At 34.1% G+C, this 23,120-nt stretch overlaps 1 protein-coding gene across 4 annotated transcripts in view; it reads left to right on the top strand.

Moving 5' to 3' along the window:
• Window positions 1–716: 716 nt before the first annotated feature.
• The window catches only part of Celf2 (CUGBP Elav-like family member 2), an 830,356-nt gene continuing 807,952 nt past the window's right edge, over window positions 717–23,120 (top strand). For 2 of the 4 annotated variants that reach the window (XM_087181290.1, XM_087181288.1), the window contains exon 1: window positions 717–968. The gene's annotated coding sequence lies outside the window, so the exon portion shown is untranslated. The remainder of the gene's footprint in view (window positions 969–23,120) is intronic. The other 2 variants (XM_087181297.1, XM_087181287.1) reach the window with 1 other exon arrangement.

The raw sequence follows: 23,120 nt of genomic DNA, 5'->3' as shown, positions 1-23,120 counted from the left end.
AGTAACTAGTTCTGTTGTTGCTAAAATTAAAGTGGTTTCCTATAGGTGACACCTTAAATCTGTGATATAGACCAAGTCTACCCCTGAGATCTTCAGTTATTTGTCCAGTTCATGAGCATTCAGAAAAACTTTTTTGATTTTGTTATAGAGACTTTAGTAGTAGTATTTCCTCTTTTTTAGAAGTTTCTGGGGCTTATGGCAACTTCTTCCTAGACACTCTTTCACCTAAATTATTCTCAGAGTTTTAGGCTCAAAAAAAAAAATCCAGGAAGCAGTAGAAGCCCTAGAAATTTGAGTATTTATATCACTATATTCCTAGAAATTTCAGTGTTTAGAGAAAAAGACGAAAGAGAAGGAGTTTTGGAGCAAGGGAAGGGACAAAGATGGTAAGGAATATAAAGGTCGGCACTAAACAAATTATGGTAGTGGTAAAACTGTTATTAATACTAATAGTAACTAGATTTTTAAATGAACATTTTAAACCCATACAGTAAGCAGACCCCTGTTAATGACTATGGTGTATCAATTCAAATGGAAGGGAATTACACGTAAAAACCTCAAATGGAAAATTTAGAACACCTCTCCACTGGTGATTTTTAGCTGTCAGGACAAGTGAGACCCCACAGCAGACAGAATGGTCCCCGCGTGCTTGCTGCCTTTTTTGTTTGCACAGTAGCTGTCAGTTCCAGCCTTGCAGGTAGTGGAACCCAGCGGGAAGAAGGGGCGGGACCCAGCGATGCAGCCTGAACTGAGAGCAAATTTAAATTACTGAGCCTTTTTTTCCCCTTTTTTATTTTTCTACTCTGCGACAAACTGAAAAGATTCCAGCACGCTAATTTAACCACCCTGCTTCTTCTTCTTTGCCTGTTTTTTTTTTTTTTTCCCCTGTCTCCCTGCTTCCAGGATAATTAAAAGAGAAACCTGTAAAGGCAACATTCCTGTGAGCGAGTTGGTGCTGCAACGTGCTGGTAAGAAAACGAATTTAATTTTTTTATCCTTTTTTTTTTTGGCTTTTCGGTTTTTTAAAGAGCTGAAGGCTTTGTCTGTTTAATGCAGTCATAAGCGTGGCTTCCCTGCTGTGAGGGGTTAGCGTGTAATGAAAAGGTGTAATTGCCTGATATATGACCTTCGCGTCATACTTCTAATGGGTAATAACAGCATCCCTGTCTATTCTGATGATGCTTCTCGCTGCAAATTGACTATTCGGCCAGTTGCAACAGGGCTAAGACTATCGCACTACTACAATGAGTTGTTGATTGTTTGGGATTGGAGTTTCAGTGTCCTGTCAGAAAGAATTATTGAGTTTCTCCAAGTTCCTGCCTTAAAGGGGGTACTGTTGCTTTTAACAGGACCCTTCCAGTTCATAACTGGTTTGCTGTTTACTCCCCAAATAAGAAGTACAAGGATGAAACTTTTCCTAAGTAATACTGTAATTATCGTAGACTTCCTTAGTCCAGATAATGAAAGAGACTAAAGTGAGCGCTTGGAGAAGTTATTTTAATCCCTTTCATCTGTAACTAGTCAGGAGTTCATTAGACAGTCAGCTGTGGAGAACCTGCATGATTTGGGGACCTTGTACTTGAGATGGCAACTTTATTCTTTAAAAAGACAAATTTTAATTCAACTCAATTAAATTCAACAAGTATTTCTATATACTCTGCCTGGAACTGCTACAGAGAATGTCCTTACCTGTTACTCTGTTTGTGGGGGAGAAACTGAAATGACATGGTGTAAATTTTTTGGAACCAGCTTTTCTTACTGCCTTTAGAACGGGCAGGTCACTTAAGACACTCCAAAATGCATAACGGTTAACCATATGATAAAGTTCTCAAGGTTAAATTTTCTGCAACTAGTGTATTTCTCATCCTTCTATGCATGTGAATTTTGCTTGTGTTAATTTGCAGCTATGGCTAGTATATTTTAGATAGAATCTTAATATTTTGTAAAGAAAAAACAATTATTACTATTACTACTGTATACCAGATATGTCATTTAAGAATGTATCTATGTGAAAAAATTAGATCTTATCCAGATTCTAGCCTCAAAAGTTGGAAGACACATGGAAAGGTTTAGACTTCTTGATGAATCTGTTCTGATTTGGGTCAAGAAACTTAGGAAGAAGGATTTCCCTTTTTTTTTTTCCTAGTTTCCTTTTAAATGTACCTATGGCACATCAAGAAATTTATTTTTCTGTTCTCCATTGTTCTTTGTAAACTATTGTAGCTTTAGTTTTTGTTTTGAGTAAATAAGTAGGAAATTAATGGGAGGTTTTCAAGAAGAAAATACAGTTACCAAATATCCATTAAGCCTTTTTCTAAGGAAAAACTCTCCTGTGGCTGTTTCAAGGTTGAATGCCATTTGCGTCTTACAGAGAATCTGGCATTCCATACACTGGTGACACTTGGTCCTTGGTCTCTGTAGCCATTCTATCTAATTGTGTCATTTCTACATTTAACAGCTCTGAACCTTGCCACCCGTGGGTCCTCACCAATGCCCCTAGATCACTTGAAATGTTTAAAAAGATCTCGGAACATTAGAAAATGTCAATTGTTAGAATAATTTCTGCCTCTTTACAACAAGAGAAAATGCTGTGGATTTAATAGTTCATTTTAAAAATGTGTTCTTATCTACCAGTAACTGTCTATTAGCAACATTTCAGTTATAATTGGAATAAATTGTTGCCCAGTAACAAGCGACTAACTCCATAGCGACTTTCCATAGAATCGGTGACTAGAATAGCTACAAAGAGCTAAATGCAAGTCAAATCACAACACACATATTTCTTAAGTTTGAAAAAAAAGATTCATTTCTTTATAGTTTTACCATTCTCAAATTTTTGATTCAAGCTGCTTCTTTTTGCAAAATTTTAGTTGACTGAAATCTCATATGTAAAAATAAAGGCCTGTAAATCTTTGAAAATTTTTTATTTCTGGCTCAAAATAAGAATAGGAAAAGCTAAGCACAACCTTGCTCACTACTAGTGTTAACAAGATTCTGAGCTAGCAATACCATTATATGTGAAGAGCTGCCATTATCTCTTGCAGAACATAATGTAAAATTATGGGTTTCACTGTAGGACTCTGTCATTTGAACTAGTAATCAGTCCATAATTCTATAGATTGCTACAGTTAAAATGATGCTTTCCCCTATTAATAAAATATTGAATAACACTTAAATTACATTTGCCCTATCCATTTTTTTCAATAGCTAAAGAAGCAGTAATAGCCCCAAATCCTGATACCTAAGTATACATAATATCAAAATCTTTTTTTCTTCTTCTTCTTCACTTGCTGAAATCTTCACTTGCTGAAATGACATTACAATTTCCAAAATTATTTAACAATAATAGTTCTACATTTGCCATTAGCTATTGTAGAGTTTGAGAATGGTTTCACCTTATAATTGCACATATGTTGAAATAGAAAATACCATTGAAGAGAATACACAGTTTTCACACAGACTTACATACAAAATTACCTATGATGCCCAAATGCAAATATAAAGGCAAGGTGAAAGTATAAGAACTGCTTTTGAAAATGCGTTGTTTCACATTGGCTCAATTCATTGTAACTATTTACCGAGTATCAACTATGTGACAGGCAATATGGCAGAGCCTATGGGAAACAGAAATATGAAAAAGCTACATCTTGATCATCAAGGGAATTACAAGGTAGTGGAATTTCCACTGGTAGGCTAGAAAAAGTAATTTGATTAAAGATGAATTTAGCACTATGTTAGACTACTAGGATCAAGAATAATACATTATTTCTGACCTCCTGGAGCTGATATATTCTTTACTTCCCATAACGGCTTCAGTTCTGTTTCTATATCCACATATAGTTTTTCTACTTCTGGTGTCTTAAAAAATATTATTATTGATACTTTTTTTTTTGGTACTGGGGATCAAACTCAGGACCTTGCACTTGCAAGGCAGGTGGCAAAAGCACTGAGCTAAACCCATGGCCCTATTGATACATTTTTAAAGTAGAAAAGAAGAAGCGCTGAATTTTATTTTAGGAGGTTTCAATCATTATCCCTAATCACTCATGGTTTTGTTGCTTAATTTTTTGTCTCCTCATCCTTATACAAAGGAAATGATCTCTCCAGCAGTATCATTTTATATGCATCCCTGTGGAAGAAGGATCATGTCCAAGAAAAAGAAACAGTTGTGGTAGGCAATGTGCACCAGTGCTTTAAACAAAATCCAAGAGAATGATCAATTAATAAGTTTAAAAATCCTAATTTCTGCATTTGTGCTGGACTGATGTGTGGTTATACCCACCACTTCATTTTGTACTCTTTTCTCTTCTTTGACATGGTAATGTCCAGAGGACCATAGAGAAAACTTGTAACAGAACAGTGTGTATTAAAAAATGCAGTTCCAGTGTCTATTGGGATGCTTCTTACATGTGACTCAAGGCAAAAAAGAAGAGAATCTCTCTCTTTTTAAGAAACTCTATATAATCTAACCTTTTTTTGTGTACTTTTCAAAGTAGCACTTGAATAATTTGATACATTGTTATTGTTGTACATACCTGGGAAACCACTATGACAATCAAGGTGCAGAAAATTGCCTTGTGTCCCTGTGAGGTTAACTCACACTCAGCTTTTGGACAACTGCTGATTTTCTTTCTGTCTCTGTAGAGCAGTTTATAGTATATAAAAAGTTATATGATTATAATCATACAGTATATTCTTTTAGATCTAGCTTCTTTCACTTAGTAGAAGGCCTTTGAGATTCCCATATATGGGTGCATTCATCAGTTCATATTTTATTGATAGATAATATGTCATTGTATTGATAAACCACATATTTTTTTCATTCATTCACCTGTTGGGAAATTTCCCTTTAGAAGCTATTATAAGCAAAGTTGTATGAACATCCATATACAAGTTTTTATGTGAGCATAGATGTGCATATCAGAAAGATAACTAGAAGTGAAATTGTTCAGTCATATGGTAAATGTATGTTTAACAAGACTTTAAAAAATGCAACAGTTTTCCAAAGAAATTGTAAAATTTATGTTTCTACCAGTATTGTGTGAGTGCTCCAGGTGCTGGACATCCTTGCTGATGGTTGATTTGGGATTGCCAGTATTTTCAGTAGTAGCCATTTTAATGCAACTGTGGTGGTATCACACTGGGATTTTAATCAGCATTTCCCTCAGAACAAGTAATGTTAAGCTTATTTGACTTGTGATGAGCTCATTGACTTATGATAAAGTGTCTGTTCAAATTTTTGTCCAATTTTTTATTGTTCTCTATACATTCTCTTATTATTAAGTTGTAGGAGATCTTTTTATATTCTGGATAGGAGTCTCTTTTCACATATCTCCATGGAAAATATTTTTCTCCCCATGTACCATTTTTCTTTCTATGTTTTTAAAATAGTGTCTTTGAAGGAGAATTTTATTGTATTTACACTAATTCAAATTATCAACATAGCATATAACCAATATAAATGGTTTTATTTTACGGTTCATACTTTCTGTGTCTGCTGTAAGAAATCTTTGTTTACCGAAAAACAAAATTTTTTCACCTAAGTATTTCTCTATAAGTTTTATAATTTCAGTTTTTACTGAGAGATCTAGGTTATATTTTGCGTTCATTTTATGTTTCTATGAAATTAACATTAAACTTCAATTTTTTTCTAACTTCTCTCACTTAGCATAATGCCTTTGGGATTCACACATATGTTTTTTTATTATTAAGAAGTATATCATTGTATGGATAAACCACATTAGTAGTGGATAAGCTATTACTAATTTAACAGTGGCTAAATCATTACTAGAAAAACTAATGTCCTCCATTTAACTTCCTTAGGTCATTTGTCAAAATAAATTAATGAAACATGCTTTGGTCACTTTCAAGAATTTCTACTCTATGCCATTCATTTATATGTCTACTGTTTCACTAATTTAAACTGTATTGACTAATCTAGGTTAATGGCATCTTAACAACAGATAAAATAAATTCTCCAGATTTATCTTGTTAGTAATTTTTCAACCACTTTTTTGCTCTCATTTCAAAAAAAATTTTAACATTAACTAGCAAATATATACCCCAACAAAACCCTGTTAAAATCTTATTAGAATTGCATTGAGTATATAGTTCAATTTCTATAACTGATATTTGAAATATATTAAGTCTTCCAACCATAAATAGTTGTTTAGTTTTTCTCCATCTATTTAGGTGTTGTTTAATTTCTTTCAAGTAATGAATTGTAGTTCATAGTTAACATATATTTTATTATTTTTGTTGAGTTTATTCCTAAGTATAAAATGGTTTGGGTGTTATTTAAGTAGAATTGTATTTTTTATTTCATTTTCCAAGTGTTTGTGTTTATTATATAAAAACTATTGATTTTTCTGCAATAGTCTCTTATAGTACTACCTTTCCAAATTCATCATTAGTTCCCTTAAACATTTTTGATACATAAAACAGAAACCTGTATCAAAAGGCCTCTTCTTTACTGATCTTTCTCTTAATTATCTGAAATATCTTGAACTTTCAGTGAAATGTTAAATAGAAATTATTTAAAGGACTATCCTTTGACTTTTGCCAATGTTAGGTAAATATATTCAGTCTTTACTCCAGAATATGAGGGGCTTTCGTGCATACCATTTATCACAAAAGGAATCCTTTTTGTATTCCTGATTTACTAAGACCTTTCACAGTGGATGCATGTTATCATTCTTTGCATTGAGGATTTGATTTGCTAGTACTTTATTAAGCACATCTCTGTCTATATTTATGAGAAGCAATGGTTGGCATCTGTCTTTTTGTGATGTCTGATGTAGTATCAGACAAATGGTACTCATAAAATAGATTGAAAAGTATTTTTCCTACTTTATTTAATGAACTATTTTGTGTAGGATCACTATCCATTTATTCTCCTAAATATTTGATGGAATTTAACAGTAAGCTATTTGGTTCTGGAATTTTCTTTGTGGGAAGACTGTTAATTACAAATTCCATTTCATTAGTAGATATGCAGTTATTTAAATTTTCCACTTCTTCCATAATAGCTTTAGCCTTTTATGTGATTCAGATCATTTGTATGCTTCAACTGAGTTAATATAGCATTGCCATAGAAAGTTCATCATATTCTAATCTCTTGTATGTTAGGGGGTCTGGACTCGTATCTACTTTGGTGTTCTTAATAGTGGTAGTTTTTGTCTTCTGTCTCTTTTTCAAATGAGTCAACTAGTTTTCTGCTTCTGCGATCACAAATTTCTAATAACGTAGTGATTTAAATAGTGCAACTTTATTGTTTTATATTTCTGTAGGTTATGAATCTAATACCAATCTTACATAAACACAAATCAATGTGTCTGCTCAGTTGGATTCTTTTAAGAGTCTCTAGGTGGCCAGGGATTTAGCTCTATGGTTCCACTGCTTGCCTCACAAGTACAAGGACCCAAGTTCAAGACCCGGTACCAAAAAAAAAAAGAGTCTCTAGGGAAGGATTACTTTCTGTATACAGTAACTGTATAACTGGGATCTTGTTCCTTTCCTAGTTATCAGCTTATCAGCTAAGGGCCATTCTCAATGTATAGACATAACACACATTCCTTGGCTTGTGGACTCCCTTCTCAGTCTTCAAATCCAGTGTGATTGGCTCAAGTCTCTCTCACAATTCCAATCTCCATTCCTTGTTCTATCTTTAACTCTACTGAAAAAGTTTCTCCATTTTTACAAATCCATCAGAATATACTGAGTCCACCTGGATACTTGAAGATTATCTCCAGGTTTATGTCATCAATCACACCTTCAAGTTTCCTTTACCAAATATTGTCACCCATTTGAAGGTTTCAGGAATTAGACCGCGAACATCTTTTGGAGTCTGTTTTTCTGCTCTCCATGGGATAGGCTTAATAACCAATGTTAGCCCTTTCTTCATTTTCTAATGTGTACCTTTAAAGCTATAAATTTACCCCAATTACCACTTTAGCTATTTCAAACAAATTTTACTATCATTATTATTCCATTCAAAATTGATTTATCTATTATATCATTGCTTCTTTGTCCACATGGAACTCAGGGATATATATCATTTAATTTCTAGATGTTTAGGACTTTTCTAGAAGTTTTGCTGTTGCCAATTTCTAATTTTATTCTATTTTGACCAGAGAACATACTAAAAAAGATCTTTCATTTTGTTCTCAAAATATTGCTTGTTTTGGTGAAAACTATATGTACATAAAAATATGTGTATTCCACAGTTGTTTGGTACAATGCTGTATAATTGTTACTTAGGTTGTTGGTGTCCTTATGGTCTTCTAATTTTTTGCTGATTTATTTTTTCTCATCTGTTCTATCATTTCTGAGAGTGGTAGAAACCTCCATTCATAATTGTAAATTTGTCTCTTTCTGTCTCTACCTTGTCTCAGATTTTGCTCTATATATTTTGAAGCTCTATTATATATATATATAATATATATATAATTATAATTCTTATCTATTACTACTGTTTTGACCTTTAATCCTCATACAGTATCTTCTTTTCTCTAGTAGTACTCTATATCAGTTAGTTTTACATTTCTTCTTTTGTAGTAACCATTTTGAAAATATCATCTCAACTTCTTTATTCATTTTCTAATTACATCTCTCTGCATTATTTTTGTGATTGCTTTAAAAAAGAATTATAGTATGAATTTTAATTTTAATCTAATCAGAATTAACATTAATATTTCATCTGTACTTTTTCACTTATCCATCTTTTAAGCTGTTTGCATATATATTACATTTATATGCATGATAAGCTTATCAGTAAGTTGTTTTACTATTTTTTAAAAAACAATAATTAAACTTTTAAAGTATTTAAGAGAAATATATATGTTGAAATATCCTGAATTCCTTATTTTCCATTTCTTGGCATGCAATTCTATCAATTTTCTCACTTTCTATTTCTCTGAAAATGTTTTATTTTTACCTTTTTTTTTTTCATTCAGCATTTTCACTTTGTCATTCTGATCTCCACAACTTCTTTGGAGAAGTCAGAAATAATATTTGTCCTGCCTAATTCTAAATAATGTATGTGTTTTCTTTAACTGAGTTCAAGATTTTGTTATCTCTGGAGGTCAACAATTTAACTACAATGAATTTAGGAATAATTTTCTTTGTTTTAATCCTGGTTAATGTTCATTAAGTTTCCTGGATCTGAATTCAATGTTTTCTGCCAAATTTCAGTGAAATTCTACCTCTCTTTATTCATTTGGTGATCATTTTTCTCTCTCCTCTCCATTGGAAGCTTCAATTGCTCATAACCTCATTGTTAACATCTCTCACAAGCCTCGGAGATTTTATTCATTTTCTCTCAGTCTGTTTTCTCCCTGTTTTTCAAATTGAGTGATATTTACTGACCTATATCTAAGTTTACTGATATTTTTTCAACTCCAAATTGTTCATGGGTATGGCTAGTGATTTCTAAAAGTTTATCAAAGTTTTCACTTCTCAACATCTCATTTTTCTTGAGATTTATTTCTCTCTTGGATTTTCTTAAGTTTTCACTTGTGACATCATATTTTAAGTTTTTGAACATATTTATAATCTATTTACTATCTTTTCTCTTGTTTCTGGGTCACACATTTCTGTTTCTTTTTATGTGTAGTAATTTTTGTTTGTAAACTGGATATTTAAGACAATACATTGTTGTGACAATTAATTCTGTTATGTCCTGAGAATCATTGCTCTTTTATTCCATTACTCAATTAATTTGCCTCGATATGACTGAACTGTTTCTTTTCTCTGTGATAGGCAGCCACTAATGTTTCTTCTGTCTGTTCCTACAGCTTCCAAACGCTACTTTCATTAGTCTGAACTCCTGGAGGTCTTCCTTACAACTATGTGACTTGGCAGCCAGATTTTACTCATATTTGTGGCTTCACCTATCCTGTGGGTTCTTTACTTCTAGAAGTTTGCTTCTCAATCCAGGTGCCGTAAATATAACCTCAGGATCTCACTTCACACTTGAAATCCCTATGGCTGCAGCATCCTGCTGCCTATGTTTTGTAAAATTGGAAAGTGTTTTAAGCTTAAAAAGCAGCAAAATTATGTGTCTTGCCCCATGCATCTTTAATCTTTCAAAAATATATTCATCTCTGGCCTCTTCTTGCTTTAGTGTTGTGCTCTACTGAATATTTTCTCTTCATGTATAGTCTATCTGTCTGCTAGGCACTTTGAGGTTTTTATTTTATTCCTTTGTAAGTATCTTGCTCATGAGATTTCATACATACATTGCTAGCTGCTTTGCCATCTCTGAATGCTGATTTCTAAAGACATTTTCTGACAAAGATTTTGGTTTTCTACTATCATTTTCCACTGCTCTACCCATGATGATTAGGTAAGCAAATATTTATCTGTATTTCATATGTCACAGAAACTGTTTAAAAAGCACAAATATGTTATCCCACAACACATTTTGTTTTTTACTTTTTCATATAAGTCAATTTTCACCTTGCTGTCTGGTTGTTACACTTTCTTATTAAATGGTTAATACAATCACATCTCACATTCACTTGAAGAATTGGAAGCACTGAATTTTATAAGCAGGGCTCTGAAGCACTTCATGAGCTTTGCTCTATGCTAAAACAAAAATGACACAATTTTGGCTTCATAATCTAACAATTCCAAAGTCTCCTTTGTTAGTTGATAAGTACCGTATGTTGGCTTCATACAAAGGTAGGTAGCTAGAGCATCAGTTGTTCATTCTTCAACTTGGGCTTCAAATGATGGCTTGTGGAGGAAAGTAAACACCACTGACAAATAAATCAGGCAGCCACAGTGCTATTTTTCCTGAAAATAAATGCCATTTACAATAGTAACTAGCAAATACACACTTAAAAATGTCCACTGGAGATATCCATCCACTTTGTGTCCATAAGAACGCATGTTAGAGCAAAGCTTCCTCCCATTGCAACTTTTGATACATTGTAGGTTGAATTTTATCCCAAACCCATTTATTTGAAAATGAGCCATTCCAGATATAATTAGTTAATATCTTTAGTTAAGACAAACCCATAATGGAGTAAAGTCAGTCCCTAATACAGTTATTTTTTAAGATAGTGCCGTGAAGACGGAGACACACATGGAAAGGTTTTGTGAAAACTGAAGATAGAAATCAGAATTATGCAGCTGCAAGCCAAGGAAGGCCAAAAAATTGTCAGCAAACAATCAGAATTTAGAAAGAGGCAAGAGAGGAATCTATTATGGGTTTCAGAAGGAACATGGCCTTGCCAACACTTTTATTTCAAACATCTAGCCTCCACTCAATTCATGATACATTTTATGGCATCCTTAATCCAAGTACCATTGCTAGACTTGCCTCAGCAAATTTTAGTCAAAACATGACTAAATTCTGAGAGTTAAGAATGAATCTGGGTTGGAATGGTATATGCCATAATGTGTTGCCAGTATGTTTGGTTGTTGTTGTTGTTGAGTAATTTGTTTAATCCAACAGTTGTGCCTATGATTAACCATCATATTTCTTATGCAGATCAAGGAGAATAATCATTAAGTCATCAGAAGAAGAACTTAGGCTCCATTACACTAAATTATTTGCCCAGTGTCACATACTGAATTCTTGGAAGAGCTGGAAAAAAAAAAAGAAACGTGACATTTTTTACTCCTAGCTAGTTCATAAACTACATCTGAGCCCTTCAATATTAAACATTGGAATTTAAAACACTGATTCTTAAAATTAAAAAATACAACACTTGAAAAAGAAAGCATTTGAACTGAGAAAAACTGGGAATTTTATCTTGGAAAGCAATTTCTTATTTGTTGTTCTTGCGTTTGTAACAGTGCTTATTTCTTATACAGTGACCAAGGAAGGCTTTTTTGAGAAAGGTAATGATTAGATTTCAGAGTGATGTGAGGGAGGAAGTTCTGGGGTATTCAGAGAAATAGCATCCAAGGGCAAAAGGAAGCAATGTATAAACAGCACCGTAGCAAGAAAGAGCACATGAGCTCATGGCTGGAGGAGAAGAATAGCAGTGAGAAGAATGGTAGAAAAGAAAAGGGGTCACATCTTGTGAACAGAACTTGCAAACTTTTTCAATACAAATCAAGAGAACAAATATTTCACACTTTTAAGGGCATAATTTCTAAAGAGCAACAATTTAATTCTGTGGTATGACATGAATAAAAGCAGCCAACATAATAATGTACTAGCTATCAAGTACTATAAGAAATAACTGAGATAATCAACTTAATAAGAAAACATATTTTGGCTCACATGATCAGACAGACCCATTACTTTTTTTTTTTTTTGGTACCGGGGATCAAACTCAGGTCCTTGCGCTTGCGCAGCAGGCAGCGAAACCACTGAGCTAACCCCCCCACCCAACCCTGGCGCCTAGACCCATTACTTTTAAGCGTCTTTTTGGGGAGCAGGATGGTGCAGTGGGAAATACACGGGGAGCCAAACCCATTCCCCTCATAGCCAGGAAGGGAAAAAGAAAGAGGAGACCTTATAAAAATTATACGTAATTTTTTTGTGACAACCATTTCAAATGAAAAACGCATTCTCGACTCTCAGGCTGTACAAAAAAAGAGGGTTGTCATGTGTTGCTGTGAGGCTTTGTGGGGTGCGGTAAGGACTGTGAAAGAATTTTCTGTGTGAAAGGAAGTCACTGGGAAGGTTTGAACTGAGGATTTTCAGTCTTAAAACATCACTGTGGCTGCTCTAAGGTGCATAGGATGTAGAGAAGAAACACATGCTGAAAGGGAACACTTGAGTTACTCTTGATAAGCAACAACAAAGCCCAGAGTAAGATATTAGTTGTGAGAATTTTTTTGAGAAGATCCAGCCCTTAAGACATACTTTAAAAGCAGATCTGAAAGAGTTCGCTGAACTCTTTGGGAAGAGTTGTTGGGAAGAGTTGTTAGGAAGAATTGGGAAGGTTGTTAAGAACATAGAGATCACTCGTATGATAATTTGTTTAGGAAAGATGGAGAAAAGGAAGATCAAGAAGATTCCAAGGTCAGAATTTCTAGTTTTCAACGAAACAATTGAGGGTTCTCTTATCAAAAAAAAAGCCATTATTGGGGCCGGGGATTTAGCTCAGTGGTTTCACTGCCTGCTGCGCAAGCGCAAGGACCCGAGTTCGATCCCTGGTACCAAAAAAAAAAAAAAAAGCCATTGTAATTCATGATTTGAATATGTATCTATGTTTATATTTCCCATACCCTTTTTATACAAGCATACAATGACAACCCTGCACATTTCACTGTATGTTTTTCTATATCTCTCTAATTTTGGTAGGGCAATTATGGTGTGTCCACTTTGAGTATGAAGCAACTGGGGAGAAAGACTGAAGAGCTCACTTAAGATTAAGCAATAGGTTCTTGATGGTCTTGTCTAGTCCTGTCACACCTGTCCTTTGGAACTTTACATAGGACACTTTCTACCACACCAGTCTTTCTCTGCCTCACTCAGTGGGGTGCAGATATATGAGACAGGCAGTGGTTATGGAGTTGCCAATGTTCCAAGTCAGTTCTTGGCAGAATTGTTCAAGCTCTTATGCTTGGCCAGAGAAAGCAATAGAAAAGTAATGTCTCTTTCTGCTTCCAGATAAACTTTTCAGGGTACCATCCTAATCTATGAAGAGAGAAAAATGCAACTGTATAATTTGAGGGCCTCTTGCTAAGGAAGCATTGAAAAACTCCATCTGTTGGTGGAAGAAGTACAAAGAACACACTGTGTAGTAATTAAAATGTTTTGATCCCTAACTAACATACTCAATATATGTTGTCCTCAGAGGTAATTTGAGCCTAACAAAAAGTGCTTCTAGTTCTTTAACACTTTGTTCAGAATCTCGCTGAGGTTTTTTATGCATAAAAGGCTTAACTTTTAAATAATGAACACTTAAACTCCCAATTTCAAGCAATTAAGACCATGGAGTGCATTTTTCTTCGAGTAGTTAGATGTTTTCTTCCTTTTATTCCTTTATGCATTCCACTTTTAAGTTTAGTCTTTTCTTTTCTAGTGGTTGTTGACAATTCCTTTTTGTTTTGTATACCATCACTTCTGAGTCACTATGGCACCTGGTTTTGCTAAAGTTAACTATAGATTGCTGCTTCCCAGTCCTAAGACTGCTGAGGTTTTGTTCTAAATACCTATTCCAAGGCAGAGAGCTGGTCAGTAAGTAGCAATTGACAACCTGAGAAATTTCCTCAAACATGAGAGTGTCTTGGGCAAAAATCATGTCATTTCACCTGTTTAAATGTCACACCACTCATGTTTACAAGGGAAGATTATTTATTTATCATTCTACAGCTCTTACTTTCTGATTTAACTTTAATCAAATAGCCGCTCTCCTCTACCTCACCCCATATAGATCCAGTCACATGGCATGAATTATTTAACTTTATGTTTACTGTCAAGAAGGTATTTGAGAAGAAAGTTTGAGACAGAGGGAGAGGGCTAATTGAGTGTAAACTCAATTGTATCACATTTCCAAGCTGATAACTCAGTAACATGATGTTTATTAACATGTGGTGGGAAAGACACATTAACTGAAAAATCCAAGAGAAATATAAAAGTAATCCCATGTGTCTGTGCCTTTAATATCAATATTTGGAAAGGTGTCTAAATCCTCACCCTACCCTTAAATCTCTTTAACCCAAAGAATTTTATGGTAAATACAAGTCAGCACTAAATGTAGTTACCAGTATGCAATATTTTTTAAGGTGTCACTATCTTAATGCATAACTGAGTTGGGATGGTAAAAACATATTTCTCATCAGAGCATTAGTAGATTATACTTTTTTTAAAAAAAAAATGACTCCAAAAATTTTGATCACCTAAAGATACTGTTTTTAATTTCCATAGCAGCCAACTCAAATATCTGCATAAATGTAGTAAAAAGAAACAGAAAATTCAAAATACCCAATCTAAACCTCACTTACATTTTACTCTAAAATGAGGAAGTACAAGGTATGATCAAAATATACAATGAATGTTTAAATAGAAATTGAAAACATTTTTTACAGCTGAAGACACATCGCCTTTAATTACCCTCAAGATACTTTCCTTCACTTCAAACAAATTTATCATATTATTCTTGCCACTTTCTGAAGCACTTCTGGAAATCCTTTTCTTTGAGTGCTGTTTCATAGTTATATCTCTAATTTTCATAACATTTTCAATTCAAAATGTGTACAGCAATTTCTGTCAAATAAAAATAGTGTAGTGTGTCCTCATCCACCTTATTCTCCCGATCTGGTACCATGAGACTTCTGGCTTTTCTCTTAAAACAAAATTATCATGAAAGGTAAATATATTGAATTGCTTCAGGACATTGAGGTACCCACAATAGCCCAACTGAAGACATTCACAAAAAAGGACTTTCAAAACTATTTTAGAAAGTGCTAAGAGTGATGGGATAAGTGTATTCAAAGTATGTGTGTGTAGGGGAGTATTTTAAGGTATCCAATGGCAATGTGTCTTTTACTGCGATATCTTTTAAATTTAAACTTTCATTGTATTTTTGATCATGCCTCATATGTATGTCACTATCAAACCATGGGACTGAGAACAGTGATGAGATGAGTCCTTTACTTGTCATTCTTAGGTTGGAACCAGAAATAGAAGTTTCCACTAGATTCCTGTATCACATTTCACAACAAAGCATAAATTTAACATCTTATAAAATTAGGGTGGTGCAGATAACAAATAATTGAAAATACAGCTCTGATATCCTCTATCCTAGCACTGCCTCTGATTCTGTTTTTGTGTGCATGCTGGAATGCAACAATTGACTCCAGAAACCTTTCATCTCTCTGTTTTACCCAAGTCATAGTCATAGCTAAGTAGGCAGAGAAAAAGGATCACCTGGTGAGCATTCAGACAGGCACCATTTTGGTGTTAATCTTCTCTTAATCATAAACTTTATCGATCACATTTGCACCCTTACCATGTCCTAGCTTCTTGACTCAACAGTTTTCTACCCTGAGCACTATTATTACATAATAACTATAAAAAGTAAATAGGATTAACAGGCCCACAGCCTGATTTTGTATGATTCTTCAGCCACAAATGATTTCACCTTTTTAAGAGAGGAAGAGAAGGTGGAAAACAGGATAACAATGAAGAACCATGTGTGGCCTGGAACTCCTAAAATAATTATGATCTAGCTTTTTGTAGAGTTTGCCAACTCCTGAATGATAAGATTCATAGTATTTTAAAACTTTACGGCACAGAAATCTTTACATCCTTGATATTATTTTACTAAGAATATTAACAACTGTTCCCCAAGGAAAACAGTTTGCTCATATAATGTGTCTTCTGAATATCTGTAGTATAATTTAATAATATAGAAATAAGACTTTTTCTGAGGTTTTAGTTCTCCTTTCTTACTCTTGAGTCATTGGCAAGCATCAATTAAAAATGTCATGAAAGGGGCTGGGGATTTAACGCAGTGGTCCCGCCGCCTGCCTCTCAAGTGCAAGGACGCGAGTTCGATCTCTGGTACCAAAAAAAAAAAAAAAGTCACCAGATAAGAGACCCTGTATAAGCAGTTTTCTTACATAGCATTCAAAGGAAATGATGGTCATCAACTGTTGTCTTCTGTCTGGTAGAATATTATTTTATGCAGCACATAAATTGGTAAACCCAGCAGGTAAACCCAGACCTAGATGGGAAAACTCTAAAGAACAATGCTATTTAGTTCTCAATTGCATTATGAGTTTCCACCCACCAAAAGCTGAAATATGGCTAATAGTAAGTTTGCTTTATTTAGTGAAGTTTACAACCTTGTTATACTTTTTCATCATAAAGTATGTTACCCATTTTGTATATTTTATTTGTGTCTACTAAGATTCAAACATTTACCAAAAAAAGTCCTATTTCAAAAAGAAATATACACTTTCCTCTTTACAGTATCTAAACAATTGGGGCATTGTTACTATATCTAATTTTAGATTGGAAGAACAATGGGTTATAGAGGATAAGACCCTCTCCAAATTTGCCCAAATCTAATAATTTAGTTATGTAAGTATTTAAGGGAAAATTATTTTTCAATTGTATTTGGACTCAACATGAATATAGTGTATGAGAGAATTCTAAATAAATTATTACGTCAAAGTGACAAGTGGTGCTCATCAGAGACTGTGGCTATAGAAGTCAGTAACTCATGGGCATAATTGAAAAGGTTTTTCTTTGGTCTCAGACATCTCTGAAAATCAGTTTCCATCACTTTTGGCTGGATTAATTTTGACCTGTTAATTAGGCAGCAGTAGGTATTTTAGTTAGGAAGCGGTAACAGGATGAAAACACAAAGAACAGGTTTAAAATCATTGGTGTCGTTTGGTAAGGATTAGTAAAATAGGAAGGGCTGCTTAGTCTTTCTTTTGCTTATGGTTCTAGTCCACTTTGCACTGTCCCTCATTATGCCACAACAAGGCAAATGTGCCACCCTGATTATTTACATTGCTTGCTTTGCCCTCCAGCAAGGATTCACCATCTAAGATAGAGGTGCTTTCTTTGACCTTTCCCTCGGTCATTATTTGAGAGGATTCATTCAGACTGATTTCTAAAATGTTATGCTGGACTGAGTTAAATATCACTGCTACTTCATCAGCTTTCTTATGATTCTCACTATTGAAAACAGGCATAAGTCTTGTTTATTCTAGGTATGGTTTGGTTGAAAGCTATGATTAAGAACATGAAGTATGGAATAAAAGAGGTAGATTTTAAGTACTAGATTTTCTAGGGGATCTTGGGCAAGTATTTAAAACTTTTAAACTTCAGTTTTTTCACTTGCCAAAATGGAATACTAATAAGTTCCTCAAGCATTAATTATGCAGAATATATAACCAAGATGATCAGAAAATATGGTGAATGTTAAAATTAAGAAAAAAATGTATTACAGTAAAGATATTGCCAAAAAGACTGGAATAAGTGTGTTCAAAAAAGGGGGGATTGTAAAAATTATTGTGAAAATTATATTTTAAGAAGGATTAGTGGCGATGTTTTTTGTTGTTGTTTTTCTTGTTCTTGTTGTTTTTGGGTTTTTTTGATAACGGGGATCGAACTCGTGTCCTTGCTCTTGCACAGCAGGCAGTGAAACCACTGAGCTAAATCCCTGGCCCTTTTTCATTTGTTTTTTTTGGGGGGGGCGGGGGGGTTGGTTTGTTTTGTTACATTGAAATCTACACTCCAAAGAGATTTCCTTGGGGTTAAGAAAGGCATGACAAAGGAAAAATTCTCTCAGCTTCAATTTAACTCTAAAGCAGAATTGATCAACTTTCCCACTCTCTATTCCCTCATTTTATACAGGATCATTGTGGACTTTAGAATGACATCCCAGTCACAGATATTCGAAAAGGTCTAAAAGATAGACTAGTACTTTGCCATGTGAATGACTTGTGATATCACTGAGAAATTTATAGAAGGGCCAGCAGGGCCTAAGAAGAAGAAAGGAAATAATATCATGCCATTGTTTAAAGATCTCAAGATTTTATATGATGATTTTTCCCTTTTAATTGTAAATTGTCAACTCAATTCTGTAGTATGAGGGAAATCATGCAAATGTTATGCTTCATTTTCCTTCTAATAACTCAAAATAATTATTCGCTGCCAGAAACACAGGCTTAGCCATACATGAAATAATACAGAATCAGGTCTCATTGCATATGCAGAAGGTTCAATTTAGGCAAAAGTTATTTCTAGCAATGCATGATTCTGAATCCTCATTGGCACATTTTAGATGTTCTTATGCTTATTAAGTTAAGAATAATTTTCCTATATTTTTAAATAGATATAGAAAAATCTATATTATAAAAGTGACTATTCTTAGGTGAACAATACTGGTTTGCATGTGTACTTGGTGGCTGTGAGAAAGAAATGTAAATAATTTTCATAGTACATGTCTTTGAGGAGAGGACTCCACTTGGAAATCGTTGATTATATATTCATACTTTTCATTGCAGGAGGGCAACATTATAAATTTTGAGCAACATTACAAATTATTTTCAATGCACAAAGTGTATGAAATATATATTGGGCTTAATGTTCAACAACAGATGTATAAAAATTATCCAATTTAAAATATGAAAAATGTTGGTTGAGGAAGGCATTTACCAAATTGGTTTCATAACATTATGTTCTGCTAAATATTAATAGGTGTTGGCTGCAAATGGCAAATCAATATAAGAACTCTGTGTTAAACAGTGTTAAAAAGGTTACTATGCTATAGGGCTTCCTGCAACCTTAAATATAGTAAAAGGCATCATGTATATTCCAACCAAGTGTGAAGTTTGCAACATGTACCAATCTTACACCAAGACAATTTTCTTTTTCAAACAATAGTGTTTTGATCATGTTTTCTGCTTTCTGTATTTTATGATCCTTTGACATTGTCAAGGGTTTTGCTAATCCTGAAGAGACAGCCTCTCCCAAAGCTAATTGATAAAGATAGTAAATAATTGCCTTTGAAAACATCATTCACTTACAAATCAGTCCAAAGCCCATAACTGCAACCATGCTTCTTATTTAAGGCACATACCAAGGCAATATTTGTCTGTCTCGAAACATTCCAAGGCCAAGTCTGGTCAACTAGAGATCATTTACCATCCAGAGCTACCTAGAATTATTCAAACTAGCCAATCTTTAACGTGCTTATCTGCACACTTGCCTCCTGTGAAAGCAAAATAAAGCCTCTAAGCCATGCTTTTCCCTGGCTCTTTATGCTTCCTGAGGAGAACTTGTGCTTCCTAAGTGGTTCTGTGTGGCATTGTTTCCCACTTTCTCTTAGAAATTGTAAGTAATAAAATCTTCCCTCAATAAATAACTTTGACCTCTCACTGTCTGACAGTCACATTTATAAATCAAAATCCTATAAGAACAATTAAGACAGTTTAGTAAACAATTCAGTCAATAAAGGTAGAGTGAAAATTAGTATAACCATAAGCTAAACTAAGATTCAAATGAAACTTTGTTACTTATTACATAAAATCATATGGGATAACTTCTCCAAACACTTTGAAGATGTAACTGATGAATCATATACTACACAGTTCCTGGTAACAGGTAAAAATCCAGTATGTATGTCCATACAGCCATGTAGTACATAAATAGAGGAAGGTATATACCAAAGAGTGGGAAAGTTTTTATATTAGTTATTGTCCTCAAGATATGGATAAGTCATATTTCTTTGCTCATAGGTAAAATCAACCCATATAATAAACACTATTTTAAAATTTCTGTCTGTGTCTTTAGTTTTTCTTAACCTTAGTTTGGTAGTGCAATAAAGATGGAAGTCAGGCCTCCCTAAGATCAATTTCACTCTTCATGCTTTCTATCTGCCAGGCTAGTCCCCCGAATTGTTTGTCTAATGAAAGACTAAAAAAGAGGTTTTCAAATGTACAGCAAGTTAAACAATTCAAAGTATTTTATAAAGAAAAGTTCCTTCCTTAACCCTTCACATTACAAAAACTTATTCCTCTTAGAGACAGCTTTTCAATAAATGTACTTGTGACCTTTTGATGGGTTAAAAATACAAGCAAATCACCAGGGTATATGCACGTAGTCATGTTTGCATATTTTAATGACAAAAATTTCAACTCAACTGCTAGTAGTGAAGAATCTAAAAACTAAACATACCAAATAAATTACTACCATAAAGCCTGCAATGCCATTCTTGACTAGTACACCTATTAATTAAGCAAGCAGCATATCAGCCTTCCTGGGCATGGGCTTTATTTGAAAATCCTGCATTCCAAATAAACCATGAGGGAGAAGATATTTTCCAGAAGAAATATACCTTTTGTTGAACTTTTCCTTGTAGATAGGTTCCTGATAATGCTTTATGAGCAAGCTGCGCTTTATATCTCTTTATGTACTCTTTCTGATGCTACTAGGAATTTTCCTCCAGAGACATGCTGACATTTCACTGGGCCATTCTAGTAATATTTTTCATATGGTCTGCCCAGGGGATTGGCTTTACATAAGAGTCAACTCCTTATTCAGCCATTGATAATAGATTTAATTACATAGACTGCCACTTCTGAGTCTTATTGCTAAGATAAATTCATGTTGTTATAGTATAATCATCACTAAAATGTTTAAAGCAATGATGAGCGATGCCAAGAGCCTACATTTAAAAGATGTGACTGTCCAGAGGCAGAATGTATACATTTCATTTTTTAACAGATGCTCTTCTCTAATAAACAGCTCTGCACATATTTATTTCAGTCTACCATATTAACCTTTTCCAATTTGGTCTGCAGTGGAAAGAGCCTGCACATGGGCACACTTTTAAGCTTGGAATATTGCTTTTTTCCAAACAAGTCTTTAGGTCACATGTATGAGCCATCAGACAAATACGTGCAGGCTGGCATTCACAAAGCAATCTGATGGATAATTCCACTTAAGAAATGTGAGGAACAAGTTGTCATTCCTCATGCAGTGAGAGCAAATCATCTCTGTTCTATTTGTGGCTCTAGCGGCTTTAGATTAACAATGTTCACAGCACATGCACCTCATGAGATGTTATGAGATGAATACAATCATTTTTGCAGAATGCTTTGTGTTTATATAGCACCTCTTTCCAGAATACTCCCTGGAGCATTACAGTGATTGTCACTAGAGTTAACTGTATCTGTCCTATCCTTTTCCAAAATAGGCATAAAAGTGAAAAGCAGGGCTGCAGAACGTCATCATAATCAAGATGAAAAGGAAGCTTACTTATGTAAAAAATATATATATAAAGTCTGACAATTTCAATGTGGAGAAATACAGGAGAACAAATGAAATTGCCCCTTTTATCATCAACATTTATGATCAGAAACTTTTTGATTACACACTTGGCAGACATATAAAGAAGGACACCATTTTCAGATGGGCTAATTGTATCCATTTGAATATGAAATAGAACTATAATCATAGAAGCATTGAATAACTATGTCTTTTAATTGAAAGAACCTCAATCCTTTCCCAGTATTGTCCTATTTATTCTCCTGGAAAGGTGAAACACTTCTAGAGAGTGCTAGAGGCAGTAGTGTGGAATTCAGGTTCCTAAACCTCTTGCTTATAAACTTAGACTAGGCAAAACACTAAGGACAATGAGTAGATAATATAGACACAAAAGTAAAGAACGCAGAACTCTTCCTTTCTATGTTGATCGATTAAACACAAATGAACACAGGAACACACATGCTCACACATACAGAGGAGAGAGAGAGAGAGAGAGAGAGAGAGTTATTTCCAACTGCTCCCTATAATGATTTCTTAATTCCTTGATTTAACAGTATATGATTTAGAGGCAGCAGCTGTTAAAGCCAGAGCTCAAATGAGTCTTCCCTTATAAAGTATATTTTTTGTCTTCAAAAGCACTTCACATCATCATATACTGTTTAGGTATTGCTTATTATTTTGTGCTGTAGTATTAAAAGAAATTAACTGAGAACACATCCTTAGGTATGGTCCTGGAGTTTGTATCTTTATTTAGGAAGCTGTTGACAAGTTAAAAGCAGAAGCATCCAACAATGATGAGAAAGAATCAATCAGCTAAAGGTCCATAAATGGGAAAAGGAAAGGGAGAAGAATCATACAAAGCTTCTCTTATAGTCTTCTCATTGCTGTCATATAAAATTAAATTTTTTTACATAGTATATGTCTCAGGGTATATTTTACTTGACTAGAGAATGTAGAAGCAATTTAAAGTTAAAGCCATCAGGGGCACATTGACATATCAGAAGTGGACATTGTCTTGCAGTGCTCCTATGATTTCTGGAAAGACTTTCAAACAGAAAATATGGAGATGTTGCAAGACATCTCTTCATGGTTTGTGTATCTAATATTTATTACTAGATGTGAGTAGCCTAAGTTTCACCTACTACACAGCTGTAAAGTCTATATTATGGAATGGCCAATTGGCCATGTCACAAGTCAAGCAACATAAAAACTGGGTAGCTATTTCCATCAAAGCCTTCCCTCTCCTAAGTTTGCCTGTGCTATTTTAAAAAGCTAAACTATAGGTAGGTTAGTTTAGGTTGGTTCTTAACCTACAGAAATTTCAAATCAAACACATTGTGGTACATTTGTGTTATAAACTGTCAGTAGTTTTAGACTGACTTTTTCTTGACTTCTAGATTTGATCTTTCTATTGGAGATT

The sequence above is a fragment of the Heterocephalus glaber genome, unplaced genomic scaffold (assembly GCF_053883595.1).
Source record: "Heterocephalus glaber isolate CG9 unplaced genomic scaffold, H.glaber_assembly_v1.0 deba00001472, whole genome shotgun sequence".
Lineage (NCBI taxonomy): Eukaryota > Metazoa > Chordata > Mammalia > Rodentia > Bathyergidae > Heterocephalus > Heterocephalus glaber.
This window is presented reverse-complemented; position numbering and strand designations above follow the sequence as displayed.